The sequence below is a fragment of the Balaenoptera physalus genome (genome assembly GCF_965194825.1).
Source record: "Balaenoptera physalus genome assembly, chromosome: 1".
Lineage (NCBI taxonomy): Eukaryota > Metazoa > Chordata > Mammalia > Artiodactyla > Balaenopteridae > Balaenoptera > Balaenoptera physalus.
The window spans coordinates 146,338,897-146,359,429 of record NC_138882.1 but is presented as its reverse complement, the minus strand read 5'-3'; the positions used below and the strand labels follow the sequence as shown (position 1 = coordinate 146,359,429).

Sequence of the window (20,533 nt, the reverse complement as noted above, 5' to 3'; positions counted from 1 at the left end):
GTGATCCAACCTACTATTTAATACAGCTCTGCCTGGTAGTTTACATGAGCTCCCTGAGGGCAATGTGTGTGTGTTTAATTGAAGTATAATTGATTTATGATGTTTCAGGTGTATAGCAAAGTGATTCAGTTATACATATAAATATATCTATTCTTTATCAGATTCTTTTCCATTACAGATTATTACAAGATACTGAATATAGTTCCCTGTGCTATATAGTAGGTTCTTGTTGTTTACCTATTTTATGTATAGTAGTGTGTATCTGTTAATCCCAAATTATCCCTTCCCCTCAATAGCCGTGTGTCTTTTGTTTGTTTTTTGTTTTCAGTCCTTCATGCTTTGTTCTTTATTTATTTGCTTATTTCATGACAGAATATAGTGACTTTTTTTTCTCATGATAGAAACTTTTAAGTCCTACTCTCTTAGCAACTTTCAAATATACAATAAATATTGTATATTAATACAACATTATTAACTGTAATCGCCGAACTATAAGTGCCGTGTGGTACATACCCAGGATTTATTTATTGTAAAACTGGAAGTTTGTATCTCTTGACCCCCTTCACCCATTTCACCCACACCCCAGCTGCTGTCTCTGGCAACCACCAGTCTGCTCGCTGTGCCTCTGTTTGTTTTAGATTTCACGTGTAAGTGGTATGATACAGTATTTGTCTTTGCATAATGCCCTCAAGGTCCATCTATGTTGCAAATGGCAGGATTTCCTCCTTTTTTTAATGGCTGAATAATATTTCATTGTAAGTGTGTACCACATTTTCTTTATCCATTCATCATCGACTCATGCAGTGATAGACAGGTTCTTGCCATGTCTTGAATAGCCATGTGTTTTTAACTTTGCAATTCCAGCATCTAGTTCAGGGTTGGCATCAATAAGAGTTTACTGGATTGGGAATTGGGTTTAATTTAAATTAAATTTTTTTGCTGAGGAAGGGGCTCAGTGACTGGAAGTGACTTGCCCAAGGTCGCTCAGGTAAGTGGTATTACTGTCCTGCCCCAGAACCAGAGTCAGTACACCATGCTGCTAAGCTCTGCAGACAACAACAGGCTGCTCGATTTGGTGTCTCTTAAAAGCTGTCCTGGGCAATTGGTACAGTCTTTGCACACACAACTTTCATTAGAGCAGGCAGTAGGCGATGTGCGGCCAACATAATAGCTTCCCTTTAATGCCTTTTGAAAGGAGCCCGGAAAACTCTCCAGTTAGAGAGCAAGGGAAAGGTGCAGGAGAAAACCTTCTCCTAGTCAGGCCTGTCTTTGCAGCACCTCCCAAGTTTTGATGTGCAGTTTCAAGGTTTCACTATGGCCAACGCAGTTGCCGTGGAGACACAGCAACAAATATTGGGAGGCCGGTGACACCTCCCCACCCCCACTCCCCCACCAAGCCTAGTAAAGAATGTTTGGGACAAGGCCTCTGCCCATCAGGCTGCTGTTTGCAGCTGAATGCAGCCTTTGTGACCAGCCTCCTGGCCTGCCACCAGGCTCCAAAGAGATGACTCGGCCCAGATCTTTCTAAATAGTGTTTGTGTTTCAGTTGTCCACAAGGAGGGGGAAAAAAGCTCTACATAACTCTAAGGAAATCATCCAGCCTGCGGCTGATTGGCAAGACAGAAATGATGCTAAGTCTCACTTTGCAAAGGCCCTTCAGGAGAGCCTTGCAGGAACAGGGCAAGTTCGCCCTCACTGGGCATGTGCAGGAAGCTCCGGTCTCACAGGGTCTTTGCAACTGCAGGGCCAGAGCAGTCTGTGCAGTCACTCCCAGCTTACCGATGAGGAAGTTCATGATCAAGGAAGGCCCACAAGTTGCTTCGGGGCATCATGCTAGCTAGTGGTGCTGCTGAGGCTGACATGTCCCATCATTATGAATTTTATCGGTATTTTTGTCAAGTTCCCTCGATTTCTGTTGCACAAAGGCTAGCAACTTTTCAGAACCTCTCACCTTGCACTGTGTTGTCAATCTTGAAAGAAAAAGAATACTGTGAACTAGAGAGATTAAGCCTTCGCTGGGAGTTCATTTTATTTGTTCATGGGAACCTGATCTGCCTCCTTATCATTGCAGGCCAGGCGTTGTGTGATCTTACTGGAATGTGCGGGCCCACGGCCTACCAGCTGGCTCCAGTTCTGTTTAGGGGGAAGGAGGTGGTGAAGGAAACATGACTTAACAGCAGGTGTTACTTTGAGGGCTAGAAAGGTACCATTGTCTCCTCTGCAATAAACTGCCTGATTTTCACCTGCTGACAAGTCACAAATTCACTTACCATTCCGGGTCATTACTTCATTAATTTAATACATCTTTATTAAATGTCTGCTGAGGGTCAAGCACTGGGCTTGGCTATTGGGCATAGAGAAATGAATAGTATTTGTTTAACAAGTACTGATTGAGTGTCTGCTCTGTGCTAGGTACTCTGTTAGGCCCTGGGGAGACCACACTTTCCCTGTCCTCAAGGGAGTTGCTTGTGGATAAGACAAGCAAACAGATACTTGCCATAAGGAAGGATTACTTCTTCCCTTGTAAGGACAGGGTGCTAGGGGAGCACCCAGAAAGGGCATGTAAATTAATCTCAACCTGTACTACCCACCTCAGTAGCCAGCAGCCACTTTAAATGTGCCTGGTCTGAACTGAGATGTTTTGTAAATGTAAAACACACACTGGATTTCAAAGTCTAAGTATGAGTAAGCGAAGTAAGTCAGACAGAGAAAGCCAAATACCATATGATATCACTTATATGTGGAATCTAAAAAAATGATACAAAATAACCTATTTACAAAGCAGAAATAGAATCATAGACATAAAAACAAGCTTATGGTTACCAAAAGGGAAAGGAGCAGGGGAAGGATAAATTGGGAATTTGGAATTAACAAATATACACTACAATATATAAACTAGGTAAACAACAAGGTCCTACTGTATAGCACAGGGAAATATATTCAATATCTTGTAATAACCTATAAGGGAAAAGAATCTGAAAAAGAATATATGTATATTCATATGTATATGTATAACTGAATCACTTTGCTATATACCTGAAACAGTGTAAGTCAACTATACTTCAATAAAAATAAAGAAGAAAAAAGAAAAAAGACAAAGTCTAAGTATGAAAAGCAGAGCGCAAAATATCTTGTTAGCAATTTAAATTATTACATGTTAAAATGTTAATAGCTTGGATGTATTGGGTCAAATAAAATCTACTATCAAAATGAATTTCTCATGTTTCTCATGATGTTGCTGCCCAGCAACCCTATGAGGCAGATATTATTTTATTCTTATCTCCATTTAACTGATAGAGAATGGGTTTACAGTGGTCAAATGACTTACCCAAGGTCATATGACTTAGGGAAGGTAATTGATTTGCCCAAGAACACACAACCAGACCTAGCCTCAGAGAAAGACCATTGATTATTTGGTTTAGAGATTGGGTCTTTGATGAGCATTTGGTTGTCTTCCCTCGGTGTGTATTAATCTCCTCTACAGAGGGCTCAAGAGTATGTCAGAAGGATGAGACATTTCCAATAATGAATCAATTTTAGAGAGCAGGGCAGACACATTCTGAAGCAAAACACTCATACCTGTGTCCTCCTTAACAACAGAGCCCCCGGTTTTCAGCTGGGGGTGTGGCTGCTGGAAATGAATTCGGTATTGTCTGACCTTCGTTACAGCTAGTTGTTGCCGGGTAACTAAGTTCTGGTCCATGGAGTGTAAGCAGAAGTGGCGTATGAGACTTCTGGGAAGTGTTCTTAATTGCAGGAGACATGCCCTCCATCCTGCTCTTTCTCTGTCTTGCTGGAGAGGGTAGCCACGCTGGGCCAGAAGGTGGAAACCCTGTGTGGAGGATGGCAGAGCAACAAGATAGAAGGAGCCTGGGCCTCTGCCACCATGGAGTGCATAACCTCCCTCTGGGCTTCTTTAATGTGTGAAAGAATTAAACCTCACGATGACCATGAATTTTCTGTCATGTGCAGCTGACCATAATCCTAACACCACATATCAAAATTTTCTCCAGATATGTCAGAAATGAGATGGTTATAGTGGAATGATCCCTGGAGTCAGAGACACCCAAGTCTGAATTCTTCTCAGGATGTGTGATCTTCAAACATTTGTATAGGTCCGTATTACAAATCAACTACTTTATTTTTGAAAAAGAAACACATGAAAATGATTGAAAAATAATTCAAACACAAATTTTAGATGATGAAAAGTTATTTAACGTCTCTGCACCTCTGTTTCTTCCACTGTATAATGGGACTAACAATACTTAAATGAATGTGTGTGTTTACATGTGTGTATGTGTAGGTATAGCAAATAGCACAGGGCTATGCACAGTAAGTGCTCAGTAACTCTTTCTTTCTGTCTCACGGACCAATGTGTGTCAGACGCTTCACAGAGACCTGAAGGTGCACAAGGAATAGTCCTCCATCTTCAGGAAAATCACAGTAGAATTGAGTAGATAAACTCTGTAGGAAAACACAACAACCAGCAAGAGGAGTGTCCCAAAGAGGTACAAAGAACTTGCTCAATAAGAACCAAAATTACAGAGTGACCTTGGAGGCAGGTAGACTGATTTTGAAACCTCACGAGGTGTGTGTGGATGGGCAGGCTAGCTCTCCTTTCTGAGTCTCAGTTTCCACAGCTGTAAAAGGGGAATAATGATATTCACGACTGTGCAAGATTGTGGGAAGTATCAAATTAAAGGAAGCATGTTAAAGTACTAATCACTACGACTTGGCCAAAATAAATGATCAATAAACATGACTAGTATTATCATTTTGGGCCAAGGAGATTAGGGAACGCTTCCTAAAGGATGTGGCTTTTAAGCTCAGACGTGAAGGATGAGTAAAACGTGGGAAGGGCTTTCCAAGGGAAAGAAAGTGTATTAGCCAGGGCGAGGAGAACAGAGTGTAAAAGGCAACTCGGAGGAATAGCAACACGTATACTGGGCTAAAGCGAGGGCTTCAGGGGAGTATAGACAGGAAGGAGCCTGGAAAGGTAGGCTGAGATGTCATCAAGAGAGCCTTGAATGACAAGCCAGGGATTCTGACTTCATTCCCTACATACTAGGGAGATTTTAAAGATTTTTTGAACATCAGCATGACATAGTCATGATGTGTGACTATGGCAGGTTATTTAATTTCTCAGAGGAAGGTCAGTAAATTGGGGGTTGGGAGCCCACTCAAGACAAGAGAGATGATGAGGGGATAAGTCAAGGCGTTTGCCCTGGGAATGGAGAAGAAGGGAGGCCTCTGAGTTACAGGCCACTGGGCACAGTGACTGGCTAGGTGTTGCCCTTCAGACACTCGTGCGAGAGAGGGGAGTGGGCCCAGTGTGACATCTCTGTACCCACCCCATCATCACCCCCCATGAGGGATTTCCTGGGCAATGTGCTTGGCTGGCCTGAGGGATCCCTGGGCACCCCGGTCCAGCAGGGCAGCTCTGCTTTCTCCTCAAGTCCCAGGTTCACCTCCACCCATGACTCAGTGTGAGAGGCTGATGGATTGGCTCAGTGACCCACAGAGAAAGGTGAGTCGGGTCCAGCAGAGTGGTGTCATCCTACCTGAACCAGTGTCCTGTGTTGTGGAATCTAGTAGAAAGGTCATCAGAAGAGGTCTGAAGATGCCTGGTTCAGTCACTGATTGCCAGGCAACTTGTTGAACCCTTATACACTGTTTTCTCTCCAACTATAAAATGGGTGTACCTCTCTGAGGGTGGGGTAATCAAATTAGATAATAAATTCTTCCATCAGTTCATTCAACCAGTGTTGACTGGCGCCTGCTCTGTGTCAATGTGCTGGAGACAGGGCAATGAGGAAGACATAGGTTATCTCTCAAGAGGATTGACTTCTAATGGGAAAATAGATAAGTAAATAGAAGCACTAGCACAGAACTAAACTTTCCAACATGTAGTTTCACATTTACTAACTCACTTAAGTCATCTCATGGGAGGTAAAAACAAATTACACTCATTTGCCAGATGAAAAAACTGAAGGCCAACCAGGCAAAGTGATTTGCCCTTCCTGGCATTCCTATGTTCCATTGGACATAATTCCATCACAGTCCTTAGCCCTCTCTATTAGGGTTGGAGGTTCAAACATTTATTTCCCCCACCTCCCCAAACTTTAAACTCTCTATGGGCAGGGCTAGCTTCTCATGAGTCTGTTGACCATTAGCATCTAGCCCAAGCTTGGCACATAGTAATAGAGGGCTGGCAGGCAGAGGGAGTGGGAGGGGGAACACAGCTAAAAGTTATGGGGCATCAGCCAAGTGTGGGCTTAGCTTCTCACCTTACCTTTGTTATTGGTTAATCTACAATGAAACCTTGGCACTGTGGGTATTAACATATCTGTTTTATAGGAAATGTGCCAGGGGCTGAGATGAGTTGTGGGATTTGCCCAAGGTCACATTGAGAGTAATCTCAGAGATGTCAAACTCAGAGATGACACGGGAGATGGTGTGTGTGTTGGGGGGGCGTGATGCGGCTGGGGTGTCCAGCAGTCCAAAACCCAGAACCAGAGCAAAGTTTCTGTAAAGCATTTGGCTGGTCCCTGGAAGTGTCTTTATCTGCCAGAGCCCGGTCCTGCCCTCAGGCTTTTACTAGCCTCTGTGTGCCTTTTGCTGCACTCCCCCCAGAGACCCTCGGTGAATACTTGCTGAATAAATGCATGAATGGGAGAGCAAAGGCATGGTAGAAATCACCACAAATGCTGAACTCTCCTTTTGTGAGGGCACTGGGGTAAAATGCTTATTTATGCTTTCTTTTTTCATCCTCTCCACATCACAGTGAAGTAAGCACCGTTATGGCTCCAGGTTTACAGTGAGAAACTGAGGCTTTAAAATGTTGAGACCTGGCCTAAAGTCAGAAAGATGGTAAGTGGCTTTGAATCCAGGCCTGTCAGGTTCCAAAGCCTGAACTGCCAAGCACTACTTTAACGTGAATACGTGCATCAATGAATTATGGCTCCCAAACACTTCTAGAAGTGAACCTCACACAAGGCCACAGCAGCATTCACTCCCTGATCAGGGATGTTTTCCCGTCACTCACTGATCTGACTCTATGAAATAGCCCTCTGTCTGCTGCTCCTCCCTCAGGGTCAGACAACTATGTCCAGTCACCCACCGAATCCAGCGATCTTTGGGACTTTGAAAACCTACGTTTGAGGGTGTGGATTAGCCCCTAACCTGAGACCCCCCCGGCCAAGGTACCCACAGAAGGAATCCCTCAGGAATCCCAGCATAATGCCAATGAGAGAGGACTTAAGGAATCAGGCCAAGTAGAGGAGAAGGCAATAGACAGGAAGTCAGGACATGAGAGAGTCGTGAGTCAGCAGTGTGCGTTGGCTGCCAAAAGAAAATGTAAACTTCGGTTGTATCACTAGGAGCATAGTGTCAAATAACAAGGTGACACTGCACTTCCTCCTTGGTCAGACTGGAGCTGGAATGCAGGGTTAAGGTCTGGTTCCACATTTTCAGGTTATCAGAGTCAAACCGGAACTTGTCCAAAAGCGCAGAAACGGAACATGGAAGGGAATGATGCTGTCATCCTTGTAAAGGCTGAGGGGCCTGCATTTCTTTTCCTGAGGAAGAGAAGAGGTGAGGAAGTTGGGAGAGTGGGCCCACCAGCCCCCAATTACTACGTGCCAAGCTTGGGCTACATGCTTTTTCCCAGAGGTTTCCCTATGACCGAGGCTATAGATTTCTTCTGCCTAATTCAAAGCTGAGGATAGGACTCAAGTGAGGCTATAACAGGAAGCTAGATTTGGACTCATGCTGAATGAGTGCCTTTCTACCAGTTTAAAAAGAGAACCAAAGAAGGAAACAATTTTGAAGCAAGAAAAACCTCAGCGAACCTCCTGTCTTTCTTTTGTGTGACCTGCACAAGTTACCCAACTTTCCTGAGCCTACAGTTTCCTGTCTGAAAGATGCAGGTGGTGTACATGAGAATCCAACAGCACGCGGTCTATGGGAGCAGTGCAGTGCAATGGTTACACACATGGCTCTGGGACTTGGAATGCTGGGATTTAAACCTCAGCTTAGTGTTACCTTGTTGACTGATTTTAACTTCTCAGTGCCTCAGTTTCCTTATCTGCAAAATGGGATTAATATGTGTAAGGCTCTCAGAACTGTACCTGTCAATAAAGTTAGCCATCATCATCCTTACCCTCACTCTTTATATATGAAAGTGACTGTCACACTATCTAGGACATAATAGCCGCTTCTTTTTTCTCCTCCCCCTCCCCTCGAGGCAACTCTTTCAGGGTGTCTCTGGGATACCAGATTCTTTTAATCTCTAGACTTCTGGAGAATGTTTCCAAATAGTACAACATCTATTTACATAGATTCAAAGGCAGCTACCTACCTCCATCTGAATACCAGTTTAGTGAAGAGGCAGAGCAAAAAGAAAGCCACCCCCTACTTTTAGAAGTTTCCCATTCTTATCAGTGTACTTTACAGATTACAGTGTCTTCTATCTCCTTGACTTCATTCCCTTACCAGTATGTGACTTGGCAGGCAGGAAGAACACTGATGAGGAAGCGGAGGCTCAGAGAGATTCTCTAACTTACGCAGCGCCGTTAGAACCTGAGTAGGTGAGCCAGGACTTGAATGCTAGGCTTTCTGACTCTAAGCGGCAGCATTTACATTGAGCATTAACCAGCCTCTGGCTCCTAGCCCCACACGTATTCTCGGCCTGGAGTTCTGCTCCAGGAAGCATGAGAACGTCACTCAGCCAGGCTCCAAAACTTGAAACCAAATCCCTGTAGTATTATTATTATTTTTTAATTTATTTATTTTTGGCTGCGTTGGGTCTTCGTTGCTGCGCACGGGCTTTCTCTAGTCGCGGCGAGTGGAGGCTACTCTTCATTGCGGTGCACGGACTTCTCATTGCGGTGGCTTCTCTTGTTGCGGAGCACGGGCTCTAGGCGTGCGGACTTCCGTAGTTGTAGCACGCGGGCTCAGTAGTTGTGGCTCGCGGGCTCTAGAGCACAGGCTCAGTAGTTGTGGCACATGGGCTTAGTTGCTCCGTGGCATGTGGGATCTTCCCGGGCCAGGGCTCGAACCCGTGTCCCCTGCATTGGCAGACAAACTCTCAACCACTGCGCCACCAGGGAAGCCGCCCTGTAATATTAGAGAGGATCAAGAAGGTGGGATGAGCCTGGAACCCCAGATGTCTTTGCCTGGAGCCTGAGCCCTTAGAGCTGGAGACCTTACCTGGGCCGCCCTCTGTTTTCAGGTGGCCAAGGTGGGCAAGACCAGAACTAAGCCACCAATGTCAAGAGCCCAGTACCCTCACCAGCAATGTCCAATCCTATACCTGTGCTATCCAATACAAGAGCTACTAGCAAGCTGGGCTCCTGAGCACTTGTGGGTGAACCATCACCCTCGTTTTATAAAAAGCTCGGTCAGGGAGCTTGTTGGCAAGTAGCATTGCCAGGACTTGGACCGTCTTGTCTTCCCCAAAGCCAAGCCCTTCTTTCACCACTACACCAGCCTCTTGTCCCACTCCCCAGGGAGGGTCTGTGCACCCTTCTGAACCCAGACAGGTGATTGGGTCATGTCTGCCTGTGCAGAGGGCCCTCCCTTCCTGCCCGGCTCCACCTGGACCCAACTCCAGAAGCCACCTGTGTTGTTCTACTGATAACAGTGTTTGCCCTTCCAAAGCCAGGGCCATAAAAAGTAGTTTCAAAGTCGCTGCCGCAGAAATGTCAACATGAGGGGAGGCCAGTCATGGTTTCTGAAGTGGAATATCACCTCTGGGCTGCCTCAAAGTCTGCCAGAAAGATCTTCGAAGTTCAGGAGCCAGAAGTCTAGACCTGCTTCTATCCCAAACATGCTGTCCTGCCTTGGGCGTGTTGCCTACTTTCTCTGAGCCTTGTTTTTGTCATCCGTGTAAGGAGACGGTTGGACTTGAAGACCTTCACGGGCACTTCTGTCCCTACAGTGTTTAATGCCCTCTGCTCTGGATCCGCTGGGTGGGCAACACCGAAACTCCCCGGGGTAACGTCTGTGAGATGCTTTATGTAGCAACCTTCCGAACAAAACCACCCCCAAACCTGGACCTGGATTTTTTTCAAAAACTTCAACAATGTCGCCATTGAAGTGGTAAAGCTACTCATTAATATCTTGTAAAAAGCAATTTTGTGAGTTTCTTAATGTATGAAAACAGCATCCCCCAATCCTGACACTGGGCCCAGAGCCCCAGAATATAAACCATAGACCACTAGGGTTCTACAGAGCTCAGGTGTTTGGACAAATTGCCCGTGCTTGAGAACACAAGGCAATTTTCTCAACTTTTAAAACGTTTTCTCCCTCCCCCGCCACCTTTTTCTGGGGTTTTCACCCTTGCTCGTAACTTAAACCACAAATAAAGCTTTAAGCCTCTGGCTGTGACGAGGGGAGCAGCGGCTGCCAAGAACAGCATGGCCCACGTGGGCCCTTCTCTGCGGCTCTGGAAAGCAGCTCTGCAGAGGACAGCAGAACGTTCATTTTTCTTTTTCTTTTTTCCCTCTGATTGCATAGAATATTGCCTTCTCTGTGCGGTGGGGAAAGGGCAGATTGGTGTTGATTCGTGGTGGGCGGAGAGAGATTGGCTGTTTTAGGTGAATCAGAACCAAGCCATGGTAACCCCAAAGATTCACCTGTCCCTCCGAGGTGAACCCCCTAAGATTGGCTTCCACTGAAGTCCTGTACTCTAGAACCTGGGACATATAGGCACTCGCTACATGTTTGCAGTTGAGTGAATGCACTTGTACCTTTTTTTTACTCTCAACACTGGGTAAAGCGTTCACATCCTCATTTTGTAGCTGAGGAAACCAAGACTCTGAGAGGCAAGCCAACTCATTCTGGGTCATTCCCAAGGTTACCTGGTAGGGCCGGTGTGTGAACCCAGGCTGGCACCAGACTGGACTCCTAAACCCATGCTTTTTCTGCGTCTGCCTCTCAGACACACGGGCCAAAGAAACACTGTATTCTCACCTCACAGCTGAAGCCCAGGCATGATGGGCAAGGCTTGTGGAAGTAGACGTCTCTTCTCCAAGCACTCTCTCCCATGGCTGCCAAACTTATCCCCATGGGGGTGACGCTTATAACAGAAATGCCAGCTCAACCCTCTTTCCTGCTGCCTGCTGGACGTCACTGCCTGGATTTATGCTCAGTTCTCTGGACAGAGCATGGCCCATAGTTGGTGATTATTGTTAGTTAAATAAATAAGTCAATGATGGTCCACAGATACTATCCAAACCTCAGCTCACCTTATCCACTACTAAGTCCCCATTGCCCAGAAAGGGCTTGGCAAATAATTGTTCAATGAATGAATGGATGGATGATGGATGGATGGATGAATGAATGAAGGAATGCATTTTCCCTTCCTCCTGCCGTCCGCCACCACCCCCCCCATAGTTTATCTTCCGGATTGCCTACTTCTGCTGAAGACACCACCATCCCCCTCCAATCACTCAAGCTAAAAACCTGGGACTTCCCCTTGGATACCCCTTCTTTTACATGACTCATCAAAATTGGTTACCACATTCTTTTAATTCTGCCTCTGACTTGTCTTTCATGCCTATCCTCTCCTCTCCAAATCTGAACTTACGAACTTCTTGCCTTTATTGTTCAAAACTCTATTGGTTACAAGGAGCAAAATGCCAACTTAAACTTGCTTAAGCAAAAGGGGGAGATTTAAATCAGAAGACTATAGCTGCCATAAAGATGATGAAGATGATGATGATGGTGATGGTGATGAGGAGGAGGTTTGATGTTGATGCTGGTGACGATGATCTGTCCTTTGGACTTAGTACCCTCTTGAATGGTTTTCCAGGCCTGTGTGGAGAAGGCACAGGCTTTTGACTTAGGAGATCTGGGCTCAAGTCTTTGCTCTGCCAGCTGAGTGACCTTGACCAAGCTGATTCCCCTTCTCCGAGATTTGTTTCTTTATTTATAAAGTAGTTCTGACACCACTGAGTTGTATGGAAGTCATGAAATAGGGGATGTTGAAGGAGGTATAAGTTCTGGAACACCATTCTCCTGGCCAAGGCCTCTATTGTCCCTGAAGTCTTCTTTGACCCCCACCCCTGAAGTGGGTTAGATACCCACAACCCTCTGTGTTTCCTTGAGGCACTGACTCATTCACAGACACTTCCTAAGTGAGCACCGGCTCTGTGCTGGGAGCAGAGCTTGGAACAAGACAAAACCCTTGCCTTCTTGGAGCTTACATTCTTGTGGGAAGACAGTCAGAGTCCAAATAATGAAATGACAATATAACTTCAGATTGGTAAGTGCCAGAGGACTTGGGGGTTGCAGCTCCTCCATCCTTGCCCGTTCATGTATTGGTCTCCTCCTCTGTCATGAGCTCCTAGAGGTCAAGAGCCCCAATTCACTCAGCTCTGTAGCTCAGGTACCCAGCACAGTACCTACTATACTGTCATAGTTCAATCAAAGTTCATTACTCTCCCCCATGATCCCATGATCGAATCTCATGATCACTATAGCATCCACAATTTTCTAATCACAATTTTTTCTTCAATAAATAGTCCTTAAAGTCTTACTGTGCATCGTACTCTGGCCTTTCACTGCCAAAGAGAGAAGTCTGTGCTATAGTCCTGTTATCAGAGACCTCACGGAAAAGGGAACATTCTAGCCCAGCAGGGGAAGCACTGTGGCAGAGGTTTGCACAAGAGCTGTTAGGCATCCAGGGGGACCCACTTATTCCGGTCCTGAATCCTTCAGAGATCCTTCGAGCTGTCAGCCCCCTCAGGGTGAACAGGCTTTGGCTTTTCCCAGAGGAGGATGGAGGGGCAGGATTTTTACAAATCCAGGCTGTTGATCAAACAGCAACAGCCGAAAGATAAGACCTGTCCCCGATGAGCCTCCATATTGCCCCTCGGTCCAGCTTACAAGTCACACCTGTCTTCTGGGGCTCTGTCATTTCCCCACTGAAAACATGCCCTATGCCTTAGAACAAAACTTCCTGGCCTGGGGTTCCAGGTCCTTTTTTCTGAGCCCAATCCAAGCAACCCATGCTTCTTCCCACTACCCACTCACATCCATTCAGCTCTGCCATCAACCCCCTGTGTGACTCGGGGCCCTAAACTCTCCCAGGTTTGGCTTCCTCCTCTGCCGAATGGGGGCTGATTTAACTGACTGGCCTTCACCACTTGCTTGCTTCTATCCACCCATCCAATAAATATTTACTGAATGCTCATTATCTGTGAGGTGTTGTTTCAGGTGCCAGAAGAGACAGAAATGAATGAATAGGATAAAAGTTCCTGCCTTCATGGAGCTTATATTCTAGCAAGGGGAAACAGGGAATAAGTGAATTAAAAATCAGAAAAAAGTGGTGTGTCAGATGGTGACGAGTGTGACGAGGACAAGGCAGGGAAGGACAGAGCACACCTAGGGCGATGGTTCTAGTAACTTCAAATGTGGTGTTATGAAGGGTCTCACTGAGAAGGTGACATTAGAGCAAAGACACAAAGGTGGATGGCAGCAAGCCTTACAGCTATCCAGGAGAAGGTGCCAGATAGAGGGAAGAGCAGATGCTCTTTGAAGATTGAATTTACTCCCTCCCTCCCTTTCCTTCCTTCCTTTTTGTCTTCATTTATTTCTTCATTCCAAAAAAATATTTTTAGGCACATGCCAGCAGCCATGCACTGTATTAAGACTTGCAGGTAAGAAGAGGGTCTCTTGCTTTTAAGTTGACAGAGATGGACAAGATAAACCAACAGTCCCAGTGGAGGGGGTTATAGGTTTCCGCTGAAGAAAGAGTATTTCATGGCAGGAAGCCCACAGGGAGCCTGGTGAAGCCCATGGACCTCTTCTCAGAGTAACATTTTAAAATGCATAATGTAAAAAGTATATGATTGCAAAGGCAGTCAATTATTTTTTAAAAGAATTAACAAAATATTGGATTGGCCAAAAAAGTTCTTTTGGGTTTTTTCTGTAACATTTTATGGAAAAATCCAAATGAACTTTTTTGGCCAACCCAATATACAGGAAAAATCAAATTGGTATAATTTATGAGTGTCTTTATTTACACATTAAATAATCACATCTATAGGTTTATTAACTTTGAAATTTCATAATATTGATGAGCATAGACCATTTGTGAGAAAATCTTCCAGAACTCTAGAGTGATATGAAAATTTATTTGACTTCTTTGGTGATAAATCACAGGTACAACGGGTATCACTGTGATCTGAGTGTATATTTGTAACCAAAAGAAATGTTAAATTTTGGTAGAGGTTAGTGAATATAATGATGCAATTATTTTCCCTCATGCAAGTTCACAAAGTTCCTGATTCTGACCCTAGGTTAATCTGTGCTACTATTTACAATAGCCAGGTCATGGAAGCAACCTAAATGCCCATTGACAGACGAATGGATAAAGAAGATGTGGTGCATATATACAATGGAATATTACTCAGCCATAAAAAGGAACGAAATTGGGTCATTTGTAGAGACGTGGATGGACCTAGAGACTGTCATACAGAGTGAAGTAAGTCAGAAGGAGAAAAACAAATATCATATATTAACTCATATATGTGGAATCTAGAAAAATGGTACACATGAACCAGTTTGCAAGGCAGAAATAGAGACACAGATGTAGAGAACAAACGTATGGACACCAACGGGAGAAACTGGGTAGGGTGGAATGGTGGTGGTGGGATGAATTGGGAGATTGGGGTTGACATATATACACTAATATGTATAAAATAGATAACTAATAAAAACCTGCTGTATAAAAAAATAAAATTCAAACCTAGAATCTGTCATACAGAGTGAAGTAAGTCAGAAAGAGAAAAACAAATACCATATGTTAACACATATATATGTAATCTAAAAAAAAAAAAGGTTCTGAAGAACCTAGGGGCAGGACAGGAATAAAGATGCAGACATAGAGAATGGACTTGAGGACACGGGGAGGGGGAAGGGTAAGCTGGGACGAAGTGAGAGAGTAGCATGGACATATATACACTACCAAATGTAAAATAGATAGCTAGTGGGAAGCAGCCGCATAGCACAGGGAGATCAGCTAGGTGCTTTGTGACCACCTAGAGGGGAGGGATAGGGAGGGTGGGAGGGAGACGCAAGAGGGAGGAGATATGAGGATATATGTATATGTATATCTGATTCACTTTGTTATAAAGCAGAAACTAACACACCATTGTAAAGCAATTATACTCCAATAAAGATGTTAAATAAATAAGTAAAAATAAAAAAGAGTGAAAAAAATTCAAAAAAAAGAAACTCTGTGCTAGAGGTATACACATGGTGGCTTCCAAGAGCACGAAGGAGGGCTCAGGAGAAACTTTCTAGACGGGGTGGCTTCTTAGCTGTGTTCTGAGGGAGGGTTAGGAGTAGCCAGGGAAATAGGGGTGGCGGGGCTCCAGGAAAGAACACCTGACAGCATGAAATAGTATGCCTCATTGGGGGAACTGAAGTTCAGTGTGGCAGGAACTCAGGGTTTGTGCAGGTTTTGGTGGGAAAGGAGGCAGGAGAGGTAGATGATGGGGTCAGACCATGGGGGGTCCTGGGTTCTAAGCTGCAGAATTGATCTGGAAGGTGTTGAGGAGCCCTTGATGGATTTAAGCAGACATGTCACAATCAGATCTGCATACTAGAAAGATCATTTTGGCCAATGTGAGGTGGATGGATTAGAAGGAGGGGAGAACTGGAGGGAAGAACAGTCAGGAAGCTGTTTTATTTTTTTTTTAACATCTTTATTGGAGTATAATTGCTTTACAATGGTGTGTTAGTTTCTGCTTTATAACAAAGTGAATCACTTATATATATACATATATCCCCATATCTCCTCCCTCTTGCATCTCCCTCCCTCCCACCCTCCCTATCCCACCCCTCTAGGTGGTCACAAAGGAAGCTGTTTTAATTAGTCCAGGCCGGAAAGGGCTATGAGTCCCAGGCAGTGGCTAGAGAAGACAAGAGGGGTACCAGGGACATCTAAGACCTGAACACTTGCGGAACTTGGGAGTCAATAGGGGTTGGGTAGTGGGGGAAAGGGAGGGGTCAAAGCCAAAGGGCAGCTCATCAGCAGGTAGGCAGCTGCGTGCAGGGGAGGAGCTGCCGGGCTGCCAGCCCTCCTGCTTGCCCACACCTCTCTGTCTTTGCGGAAGCTCCATCTCCTTCCTGGGATTCCTGCCCCTTTCATGTCGCCCCTCTTTCCTGGCTCAGATCACCTCCCCAACTTCACCTCTTCATCTTGCCGGAAGGCCTCTCTAGCAGTGACAGGTCATCTCTGAGCTGCAGCCTAAACATAAGAAGCCCTTGTCCAGCTCTGTTGAGACACCCGAGATCCCCGTCCAGGCAGAGCCCCCTTGAGCCCCTGTGGGTCCTCGATACCAGTCTCAGAGCCCGAGCAGCCAAGTTGGGACCTCAGTCTGGCAGCAGGGCGAGCCCGGAAGACTGCCTGTCCATCTGCAAGCCAACAACAGTCGCACTGGAATCAACAAGGGAAATGGGAAGGGAGAGACCCAGCCTCTGCGCCTGCCCTGGGCCCCATGCCAGTGTGAGCAGGGCTTTCCGGGCGAGGATTTCCCCTCTGGAATGGGAATAGCAGCTGAGGGCGGGCGAAGAGAGATCAGGAACGGCCTGTGCTTTCCAGAGGGCTTCCTTCCACAGTGTCTTATTTACTTTAGCTTCATAACAGCCCTTGGGGTGTGTGTGTGCGTGTGTGTGTGTACCTTCATGTACACACACACACACACACACACACATGCACACCCTTTCTCTGATTTACAGGTGAAGGAAATCAAGCCACAGAAGCTAAAGGACTTGTCTAAGGTCACCAGCTAGTAGGAAGCAGAAGGTGGGTGAGGAAGGGTGTTGCGAATGAGCACACCCCTGGGAAATCTTCAGGTCTGCAAAGTCCGCGGGGAGCTCAGACGGAAGGACTAGGGATTGAGGAGGTTCAAGGAGACAAGAGGAACCGTCACTGTGTCCTGTGAGGTCTCCCTGCTGGTACTCTCTCCCTCCTGCAGCCCAGCCCGACATCCCCTCAAGGCGGCCCCTGATGCAGGCTTCCAGCTGTGGCTCCTGGCGTGAAGGTCCCATCCTGGGTTCCCAGCCTACTCTCCTGACCTTCTCCCTTGCCAGCGCCCTACGCTCCAGCCACACCTGTCACACTTAGCCGGCTGGCACCATTACTGTTTCAGGCTTTTGTCCTGGTAAACAAGCTGTTTCTTCTGCCTGGTGGTCAGGGGAGGGGGAGATGGGCAGGGCACCTCTTGCTGTAACCACATTCTCCAAAAGTGGCACCTGTATGACAGCAAAATGACACGAGAGAAAGTGTGAACGGAGGACCTCGAGACAGTAGAGAAGGTGGTCAAAGGCAGCACCTTTTTAACATGCAACTTTCCCAGCCAACCAGGAGGGCCACCCTGGCCCCAGCCCACCAGGCTAACTAGCCTGTGGTGTTCTCACCTGGCCACTCCTTCGAGTGGCTGGCCCAGTGCCTGGAGCATCAGAGGCCACCAGGACGTCTTTGTGGAAGGTCTCGAGAGCGGGGAGGCATGAGGCCACAGAGGGAAATCAATTCCTCTCCCCTCTGCTGGGACTTCCCTCTTAGGAAGACAGTAGACCATCACTTGGGTCAAAAGCACAGCTGTGGAGAAGAGGAGGCGGGGGGCCGGGGGGAGGAAGGAAAAGGATTGGGGAGGGGAAGTGGGAAACAGAAGGGGGAGGGTGGGATGGAGGAGGGAGATGGAAGAAACATGGTGGGAGTTTAGCCACTTCTAGTAACAATCCCTGAACGTCTTTCAGCCACTGGAGGAGAAGTCCAGCCTGCCCAGAGAACAGAGGAAGTTGGCACTTCCTCTGAGGAGCCTGGAGGCCCCGTCATCTTCACAGCCGCATCCCAGGGAAGTTTGGGTGAGGGCTGGGCTGCCTGGGTCCAGCTTCCCGCCAGGCCTGCCAGCCTGTGGTCAGATCCTTGGAAGACTTGCTTACCTGGGTCGGGTCCAGCCCCCCTGGGTCGGGATGCCGTGTCTCAAGAGCCACTGGGGATGGGGTACAAATGTGTAGCCCGCCTGGGAAGCCTCAGGACTGTGACTGAGAGAAGGGACTTCCAGGGTCTGCTGTAAGACTCCTGACCCACTGGGGGACAGGGCTGCAGGGCTGGGTGAGAAGGAGTAAACACGCAATTTTAAAAAGGGCATAGTTGGAGGGGAGGTTTATGTAGGCTTCGAGGTGAAGCCTGAGCTATAAGAATAAAGGAAAGCACCCCGGGCTTCCCTGGTGGCGCAGTGGTTGAGAATCTGCCTGCCAATGCAAGGGACACGGGTTCGAGCCCTGGTCTGGGAAGATCCCACATGCCACGGAGCGACTAGGCCCGTGAGCCACAACTGCTGAGCCTGCGCATCTGGAGCCTGTGCTCTGCAACAAGAGAGGCCGCGATAGTGAGAGGCCCGTGCACCGCAATGAAGAGTGGTCCCCGCTTGCCGCAACTAGAGAAAGCCCTCGCACAGAAAGGAAGACCCAACATAGCAATCAATCAATCAATAAATAAATCTTTAAAAAAAAAAAAAAAGGAAAGCATCCCTCGTGGAGACCTGACTTTGTGCCAGGCGCTGTGTAAAGTGCTGGCGATATGGAATTATTATGAATGGCCCTACGTAGTGCACGCCCACTGTGTCCACCCCACTGGTGATTTAATACCACCGCCGCCCCCTGAGGGGGCCTAGGAATCCTCACCTTGTCATGGAGGAGGCTCAGACATCCAGCCAGTGACTGGGGAGCCCCACTCTCCAAGCCATCCTGGCTCTGTGGCTGCAGAAAGGGGGGCTGGGGCGGGAGAGGGACTTGTCACAGTTCAGAGCCCCTGGCGCCCAGGGTGAGAGCTGGAGGCACGCTCTGTGGACTCCTCATCCACCACACCCAACCTCTTGGAAGTGAAGGCCCAGGACTGCGAGGCTCTGAAACTATTTCAGGGGAGAAACGTCCATTTGCAGGATTTCCGGTTCATCGCCAGCTGCCAGCCCCATCTTCCCAATGGATGGCAGTTTCTTGGTTTCTCCAGTGTCAGGAGGTGTTCAGTGCCATGGGCTGCGGCTCTTCTCCATCGTCCTCCCGGGGCAGTAATGACAGCGCACCCACGTGCTGAGAGAGCCCACGTGTGACAGAGAGGACAGGAGAGGAGCAGCCAGGAGGGAGGGAGGGAGAGCCGGAGCTGGGCTGCAGGTGGGCCCGGCAGCCAGGATTCCCCCCCACCCCCCCACCCCGTAGGCTCGGGGGACCGGCTTCCCTGTAAACAGTGCAGCCAACTCTAAAAATACCCCTGCCCTGAGCTCCTGGGGTCTCCTCCAGAGCCTTCAGGGGCCTCAGCCCCTTCCCTGCAATGTCAAGGGGATGGGAGGGAAGTTGACTCGTAAAGAGGAGGGTTTCCTTAGCGAGGAAGGTATAACGATATTTTCTTCCTCTGCAAGACAGAAGGAGTACGCTCTGTGGGTTTTAGCAAGAACAACAACAACCACGAAAAAAGGCGAGAAGCAGCTTCGCCCATTCCCTTGTTAGTTATCAGAGAGCCCACCTCAGGTCCCAGGCCTGGACGTGCATTCACAGCCTGGGAACAGGGAGCCGGGAGAAGGGCTTGGGCAGGAAGCTCCAGCTGTTCCCCATATTAAGTGTGCGACCTGTGACTCCACCACTTGATGCCACAATTATAAAAGGGAATAATAATAGTGCTTACTTCACTTGGGTATGGAGAGGATTAAATGAGATGCTATACATAAGGCTCTTAGCACACAGTGCCTGACGTGTGACAGACTCTCAGAAAAGGCTTATTATTATGATATATGGGAAGCTATAACTGTGCCTGAATTCTAACTAAGATGTAGTTTAAAGGGAAATTTAGTCAGAAGGTCAAGAGAGTGGTGTTGGATAAAAAGAAGCGGGAAGGGTCTGAATCATAGAAAACTCAAATTTATTAATATTATTTGATAGATGGGGAAACTGAGGCCCAGGGAGCAGAAAGAAGGAGTCTCCTCAGGCCTGGCATTGTATTAACAGCTGCCTGCAGGTTTAACGTAAAATAACCGTGTGATGAGACCACTGAAAACCCTGCCCCAGTAGGGGTTAGGAGAATGAGGCCTTGCATTTATACAGCATTTTAGTGTTGGAAAGCCCTTTCCAAGGGGGAGACGGACCTCAGCAGATCACTGCCTGAGGGTGAGCTCCATCATGGTGGATGCTTGATGGGCAAGGACATGGCCAAACAGAACTCATCCTCAGGGCTGGTGGCTGAGTTATGCATCTGTAGACGGTAACCTTGAACCCAAGGGCCATGGGGCAGAGGCAGAGGCACAGGCAGGAAGAGCTTAGCTCAGCCTAAAGAAGAATCTTCTAACCCTGCGCTCTCCAGTTTGGGAGACACTAGCTAAACGTAGCCATTGAGCACTTGAAATGTGGCTAGTCTGGATTTTAAAGACAATTAAAAAAGAAAAAACAAGTGTAAAATATCTCATTAATCATTTTTTATTAGTTCCGTATTGAAATGATATTTTTATATCCATTGGGTTAAATAACA

The 20,533-nt window shown here is 47.0% G+C and overlaps 1 long non-coding RNA gene across 1 annotated transcript; it reads right to left on the bottom strand.

Moving 5' to 3' along the window:
• Positions 1-331: 331 nt before the first annotated feature.
• LOC309641164 lies at positions 332-17,606 on the bottom strand. Its single transcript, XR_014252546.1, has 2 exons — positions 17,434-17,606; positions 332-17,268 (listed from the first exon to the last, which is right to left on the bottom strand). It is a non-coding gene; the product is annotated as an uncharacterized lncRNA (long non-coding RNA).
• Between the last annotated feature and the right edge of the window lie 2,927 nt (positions 17,607-20,533).